Source organism: Oryzias latipes, chromosome 11 (genome assembly GCF_002234675.1).
Source record: "Oryzias latipes chromosome 11, ASM223467v1".
NCBI classification, from domain to species: domain Eukaryota; kingdom Metazoa; phylum Chordata; class Actinopteri; order Beloniformes; family Adrianichthyidae; genus Oryzias; species Oryzias latipes.
This window is the reverse complement of record NC_019869.2, coordinates 2,368,715-2,375,712: the sequence shown is the minus strand read 5'-3', so window position 1 is coordinate 2,375,712 and position 6,998 is coordinate 2,368,715. Positions and strand designations below refer to the sequence as shown.

The 6,998-nt window shown below is 40.6% G+C and overlaps 1 long non-coding RNA gene across 1 annotated transcript; it reads right to left on the bottom strand.

The window, feature by feature from the left end:
• Window positions 1-1,152: 1,152 nt before the first annotated feature.
• LOC110015842 lies at window positions 1,153-1,823 on the bottom strand. Its single transcript, XR_002291102.2, has 3 exons — window positions 1,722-1,823; window positions 1,424-1,631; window positions 1,153-1,295 (listed from the first exon to the last, which is right to left on the bottom strand). It is a non-coding gene; the product is annotated as an uncharacterized LOC110015842 (long non-coding RNA).
• Between the last annotated feature and the right edge of the window lie 5,175 nt (window positions 1,824-6,998).

Sequence of the window (6,998 nt, the reverse complement as noted above, 5' to 3'; positions counted from 1 at the left end):
AAAGAAATGCCCCACAGAAGGAAATGTTCCAGGCAATGACAGGCCTCAAAATCATGGCAATGAAAGTCCAACACAAAGGAATAACCCAAGGCAATACAATGCCCTTCATAAGGAAATGATACAGGCACCAAATGCCCCAAACAATGAAATTATTGTAGCAATAAATATTTTTTAAAAAGGCAATAAAATGTTTTAGGCAATGAAAATGCCAAAAAGCAGAAAAATGCCCCAAGGCAATGAAAATGCTCTACACAAGGAAATGCCCCAGCACAGGGAAATTTTCTAATGCAATAAAAATGTACCAGGTAATAAAATGCCCCAAATAAATCATGGCAATGAAATCCCCCAAACAAAATCATGGCAATGAAAGTACCGCAACACAAACATATGCCCCAAGGCAATGAAAATGCCCTACACAAGGAAATGTTCCAGGCACTAAAATGCCCCAAACAATAAAATTATTGTAACAATAAATATTTTAAAGACAAGAAAATGCCCCAACACGAAGAAATGCCACACATGGGGAAATGTTCCAGGCAATGAAATGCCCCTAACAAAATTCACATGGTAATGAAATGCACAACACAAGGAAATGTGGGGTGAGATGTTCACAAAACATTGTGTCTCAAATAAAATGTTCAAGATGGCAGAAAACATTAAATGAGCGAGCGCATCAACCAACGTCTGAAGACTAAAATCTAAAGATTGTTGGAATGAATCCTAAAGTGTGACACACTTTCTATTCGTGAACTGATTCTACTTTATTCAACAGTGGAAATCCGTTTTTAATCGAAGAACGCCATGAAAGGAGGTCAGAGGAAGACCACCTGAAGACCTGCAGGGGGAAGAATTACCGCATTCATCCTCCCTGTGACCAACACACTAGGCAGAGCGTTCCACTAAACACTAGACCAATGAAGACGCCTTCAAGGCACGCTCAGAAAAAGAGGAAAAGACAATGATCGGCACGGCGGCCAAAGCAAAGAGGGACTTACAGGATGGAGATCATCCTGAGAAGAAAAATAAATCAAAGTTCTTTAAATGTTGATTCTAAAGAGGGTTGAGGATAAAGACAGAGCGTATGGCACCACCATGTTGCTGGAAGAACAGCTTCACATGAGGCCTTTGGGGCAAAAACTTGTCCTCAAACCCCAAAACTCATCTGTCAGTAACAGAGCTGCACCTCCAAAGCCTCCATCTGAACTGGACAGTGTTTTCACAGTTACCTCTTTGTTCTGTGCTTCAGGACCACTTCTCATTTACTTGGACAGACGCCATGTTTCCAGCAAGGAATTCTGGGGAAAAGAAAAGCAAGAAGGAACCTCTAATGTTCTGCCAACAGGAGAACATCTCCATAAAACCTCACATTTGGTTTAAAAGCAGAATCTTCACCAACAAACCTGTAGAATGAGCAATAACTGACCTGAAGCTCCGCCTCCTGCAGACCTGGTTCTGATGACCCTTTTACGCCCTCAGCCATGACAATATGGCAGATTCCCAAAGTGTGTGGAACCTTTTCATTTTAGTGTCCTGTGAGATGACTTGCATGTTCTTCATCCTCCAAAGCCTCAGCGTTGATGAAACGCTCTTATTGATGCAGGACGGCTCTGGAGTTGATGAGTCACTGAAGCCTAGAGTAAAATAAAGTTAATTTCAGTAAAAACTATTCAAACTTCCATTAGTGTAGAGGCACATTTCAGTCAAAACCTAAAAACATTTACCTTATTTGCCGTCAAAAGGTCCAATGGATTCCAGACTCCTCTGTGGAACGCTCCATGGATAAACGTAGCAACATTTTGGCGCAGGCTCATCTAAATGACACCCGTCTGGTACGGGTCAGATGACTGTTACCCGATCTGTACCAGATGAGCTTGTTAAAGCCGTACACGAATCCATTTGTTGTTTCACTACTTGGGGGGGGGGGGGGGGCACACCAGTGTTCTCATTCCATCAGTACAATGAGTGTTACTGTGATATCAGTGCACCTTGCAGTGGTATAAAGGCGTTTTCCCCAGAGGTGGGGTATTTACAGTCACTTCTTCCCACTCTACTCTCAAGCAACACATTAAGTTCTATTCAAATTTTTATAATCATTTTATGAATCTAATGTGACAACTTCTGATGTGATTGTTTTCATTTCCTGATCACTGAAATGGGTTTCAGTGATCAGGAATCAGCACTTTTTTTTTTTTTTTTTTTTTTTTTTTTAAAGGTTCTTACCTGTCGTAGGTCTACCTGAAATACACAAAAAGATGCAACCACAGTGGAAGACTCAAAAGATCAGGAAAGATTCTGTTTGAGCCTCCAAACCAGACCTTCACTGATCCAGCAGAACAACCACAACCTCTGATGCCGGTCAGCAAACAGCCGTCAAACTACCAACCTACAGGAATTCAGTCAAAGAGCAACACTTTCCTCAAATCTGGTCCAAACTGGACTCTTCCAAACCTCAAAGCTCCAAGAACTCCAGAAACACTCAAGCCTAATGTTCAACTTTAGCCAAGCAGAACCTGCTTGAAGGTGACTTCACCACTGATCAGGAACTCATCAGAACCGGATCAACGAGGACAAGATGCCCCATCAGGAAAACAAGTTGTTCATATCAAAAACATCCCAAACAAGTAGTAAACGGCATAGAACAGAAAAGACTGACACGGCGACTGGAGAGAGAAGAATCACAGCACAGAGGACAGAAAAGGTCATAGAGCGGTGACCCAGCATCGTTTGAGGAAGGACACTGCAGCCATTAAAATGCCCCCACACAATAAAGATTTCCATAAAGGTAAATGCCCAACAATAAAATATTCAATGCAATCATATGCCCCAGAGGACAAAACACCCCATGCAATAAAATTTCAAAAAAAAAAAAAAAAAAGGAAAATACCCCAACGCAATGAAATGCCCCACATAATTAAATATTCAATGCAGTGACATGCCCCAGACAATAAGATGTTCAGGGTAATAAAATGCCCCTAACAATGCAAAAGCCCCACACAAAGATTTCAAGCAAATACAAATTTCACTAAAAAGTTAAATGCCCCAGCCTAATGAAATGTTCAATACAATCAAATGCCCCACAGGATAAAACACCCCAGGCAATAACATTTCTATAAAAAGGAAAATGCCCCAATGAAAAAAAAAAAAAACCCACATAAAGAACAGTCAAATACATGAAATGCCCCCCCACAATAAAATGTTCAATGTAATGAAATGCCAGAAAATAAAATGCCCCAATGCAACAAAAATGACCCCGGCAATAAAGAATTCACGCCAATAAAAGTTTCCTTTAAAAAAGGTAAATGCCCCAACACAATAAAATATTCAATGCATTCAAATGCCCCACAGGATAAAACACCCCAGGCAATAAAATTTCAATAAAAAGGAAAATGCCCCAATGCAACAAAAATGCCCCACACAATTAAATGCCCCCTGCAATGACATGCTTGACAGTGAAATGCCCCAGACAATAAAGTGCCCCACACAATGAAATGTTGTGTTATTTACACAACATTGTGTCTCAGATAAAGAGGGTTGAGGATAAAGACAGAGCGTATGGCACCACCATGTTGCTGGAAGAACAGCTTCACGAGGCCTTTGGGGCAAAAACTTCTCCTCAAACCCCAAAACTCATCTGTCAGTAACAGAGCTGCACCTCCAAAGCCTCCATCTGAACTGGACAGTGTTTTCACAGTTACCTCTTTGTTCTGTGCTTCAGGACCACTTCTCATTCACTTGGACAGACGCCATGTTTCCAGCAAGGAATTATGGGGGGAAAAAGCAAGAAGGAACCTCTAAAGTTCTGCCAACAGGAGAACATCTCCATAAAACCTCACATTTGGTTTAAAAGCAGAATCTTCACCAACAAACCGTACACGAATCCATTTGTTGTTTCACTACTGGGGGGGGGGCACACCAGTGTTCTCATCCCATCAGTACAATGAGTGTTACTGTGATATCAGTGCACCTTGCAGTGGTATAAAGGCGTTTTCCCCAGAGGTGGGGTATTTACAGTCACTTCTTCCCACTCTACTCTCAAGCAACACATTAAGTTCTATTAAAATTTTTATAATCATTTTATGAATCTAATGTGACAACTTCTGATGTGATTGTTTTCATTTCCTGATCACTGAAATGGGTTTCAGTGATCAGGAATCACACTTTTTTTTAAGGTTCTTACCTGTCGTAGGTCTACCTGAAATAAATACACAAAAAGATGCAACCACAGTGGAAGAGGAAGACTCAAAAGATCAGGAAAGATTCTGTTTGAACCTCTAAACCAGACCTTCACTGATCCAGATCCAGCAGAACAACCACAACCTCTGATGCCGGTCAGCAAAGAGCCGTCAAACTACCAACCTACAGGAATTCAGTCATTCAAGAGCAACACTTTCCTCAAATCTGGTCCAATCTGGACTTTTTCCAAACCTCAAAGTTCCAAGAACTCCAGAAACACTCAAGCCTAATGCTCAACTTCAGCTTCAGCAAAGCAGAACCTGCTTGAAGGTGACTTCACCACAGATCAGGAACTCATCAGAACCGGATCAACAAGGACAAGATGCCCCATCAGGAAAACAAGTTGTTCATGTCAAAAAAATCCCAAACAAGAAAGTAGTAAACGGCGTAGAACAGAAAAGACTGACACGGCGACTGGAGAGAGAAGAATCACAGCACAGAGGACAGAAAAGGTCAGAGAGCGGTGACCCAGCATCGTTTGAGGAAGGACACTGCAGCCATTAAAATGCCCCCACGCAATAAAGATTTCCATAAAAGGTAAATGCCCAACAATAAAATATTCAATGCAATCAAATGCCCCAGAGGACAAAACACCCCATGCAATAAAATTAAAAAAAAAAAAAAAAAAAAAAAAAAGGAAAATACCCCAACGCAATGAAATGCCCCACATAATTAAATATTCAATGCAGTGACATGCCCCAGACAATAAGATGTTCAGGGTAATAAAATGCCCCTAACAATGCAAAAGCCCCACACAAAGATTTCAAGCAAATAAAAATTTCACTATAAAGTTTAATGCCCCAGCCTAATGAAATGTTCAATACAATCAAATGCCCCACAGGATAAAACACCCCAGGCAATAACATTTCAATAAAAGGAAAATGCCCCAATGAAAAAAAAAACCACATAACAGTCAAATACATGAAATGCCCCCCCACAATAAAATATTCAATGCAATCAAATGCCCCAGAGGACAAAACACCCCATGCAATAAAATTAAAAAAAAAAAAAAAAAAAAAAAAAAAAGGAAAATACCCCAACGCAATGAAATGCCCCACATAATTAAATATTCAATGCAGTGACATGCCCCAGACAATAAGATGTTCAGGGTAATAAAATGCCCCTAACAATGCAAAAGCCCCACACAAAGATTTCAAGCAAATAAAAATTTCACTATAAAGTTTAATGCCCCAGCCTAATGAAATGTTCAATACAATCAAATGCCCCACAGGATAAAACACCCCAGGCAATAACATTTCAATAAAAGGAAAATGCCCCAATGAAAAAAAAAAAAAACCCACATAAAGAACAGTCAAATACATGAAATGCCCCCCCACAATAAAATGTTCAATGAAATGAAATGCCAGAAAATAAAATGCCCCAATGCAACAAGAATGAGCCCGGCAATAAAGAATTCACGCCAATAAAAATTTCCTTTAAAAAAAGGTAAATGCCCCAACACTATAAAATATTCAATGCATTCAAATGCCCCACAGGATAAAACACCCCAGGCAATAAAATTTCAATAAAAAGGAAAATGCCCCAATGCAACAAAAATGCCCCACACAATTAAATGCCCCCTGCAATGACATGTTTGACAGTGAAATGCCCCAGACAATAAAGTGCCCCACACAATGAAATGTTGTGTTATTTACACAACACTGTGTCTCAAATAAAGAGGGTTGAGGATAAAGACAGAGCGTATGGCACCACCATGTTGCTGGAAGAACAGCTTCACATGAGGCCTTTGGGGCAAAAACTTCTCCTCAAACCCCAAAACTCATCTGTCAGTAACAGAGCTGCACCTCCAAAGCCTCCATCTGAACTGGACAGTGTTTTCACAGTTACCTCTTTGTTCTGTGCTTCAGGACCACTTCTCATTCACTTGGACAGACGCCATGTTTCCAGCAAGGAATTATGGGGGGAAAAAGCAAGAAGGAACCTCTAAAGTTCTGCCAACAGGAGAACATCTCCATAAAACCTCACATTTGGTTTAAAAGCAGAATCTTCACCAACAAACCTGTAGAATGAGCAATAACTGACCTGAAGCTCCGCCTCCTGCAGACCTGGTTCTGATGACCCTTTTGCCCTCAGCCGCAGGTGTGGAGAGCATGTGACCAGCACGTCCAATCCCTGTGAAGTACAGACGGTGATGCACTAATGCAGCAGATCTGATCCAATAGAATGACAGGTTCTGTATTTTTGAATTGGATTCTGCAAATGTTCAGTTAAAAAAGAAAAGAGTGGAAGAATGGAGCTGTTTACTTTTTCAACAGTAATAGTAATAATAATAATAATGTTTTAAACTGCTTACTTGGTTGCTGCCTTTCTGACATTTTTTTATGGAACACAAAAATTTTAAATGGTTGGGAAAAAAAGGTTACATCACTAAACAAAGGAAATCGTCATAAAGACATTAAAAGTCAGTAATTTAAGAAATGTATTATTATTACCAAAGGATCCTTTTTCATTCACCAGGTCTGTCCACAGTGGCGCTTCTACACTAACTTACTCCCTGGGCAAGTAACCCCACCAGCCCCCCCCCCCCCCCCCCCCCCCCCCTTCCCCCACCCCACACACACAAAATTTGACTTTTGTGTTCCCAATCTTCTATTTAGCCATTTTGCACTAAAATGCACAGATTTTCTAGACTCATATTACAGGGGGGGTCAAACTCAGTCACACAGGGGCCTAAATGAAAACCATGCTTTAGGTTTGGGGCCGAAGAAGATCAACATTTACTGAACACACTAAAGCTAAACTTT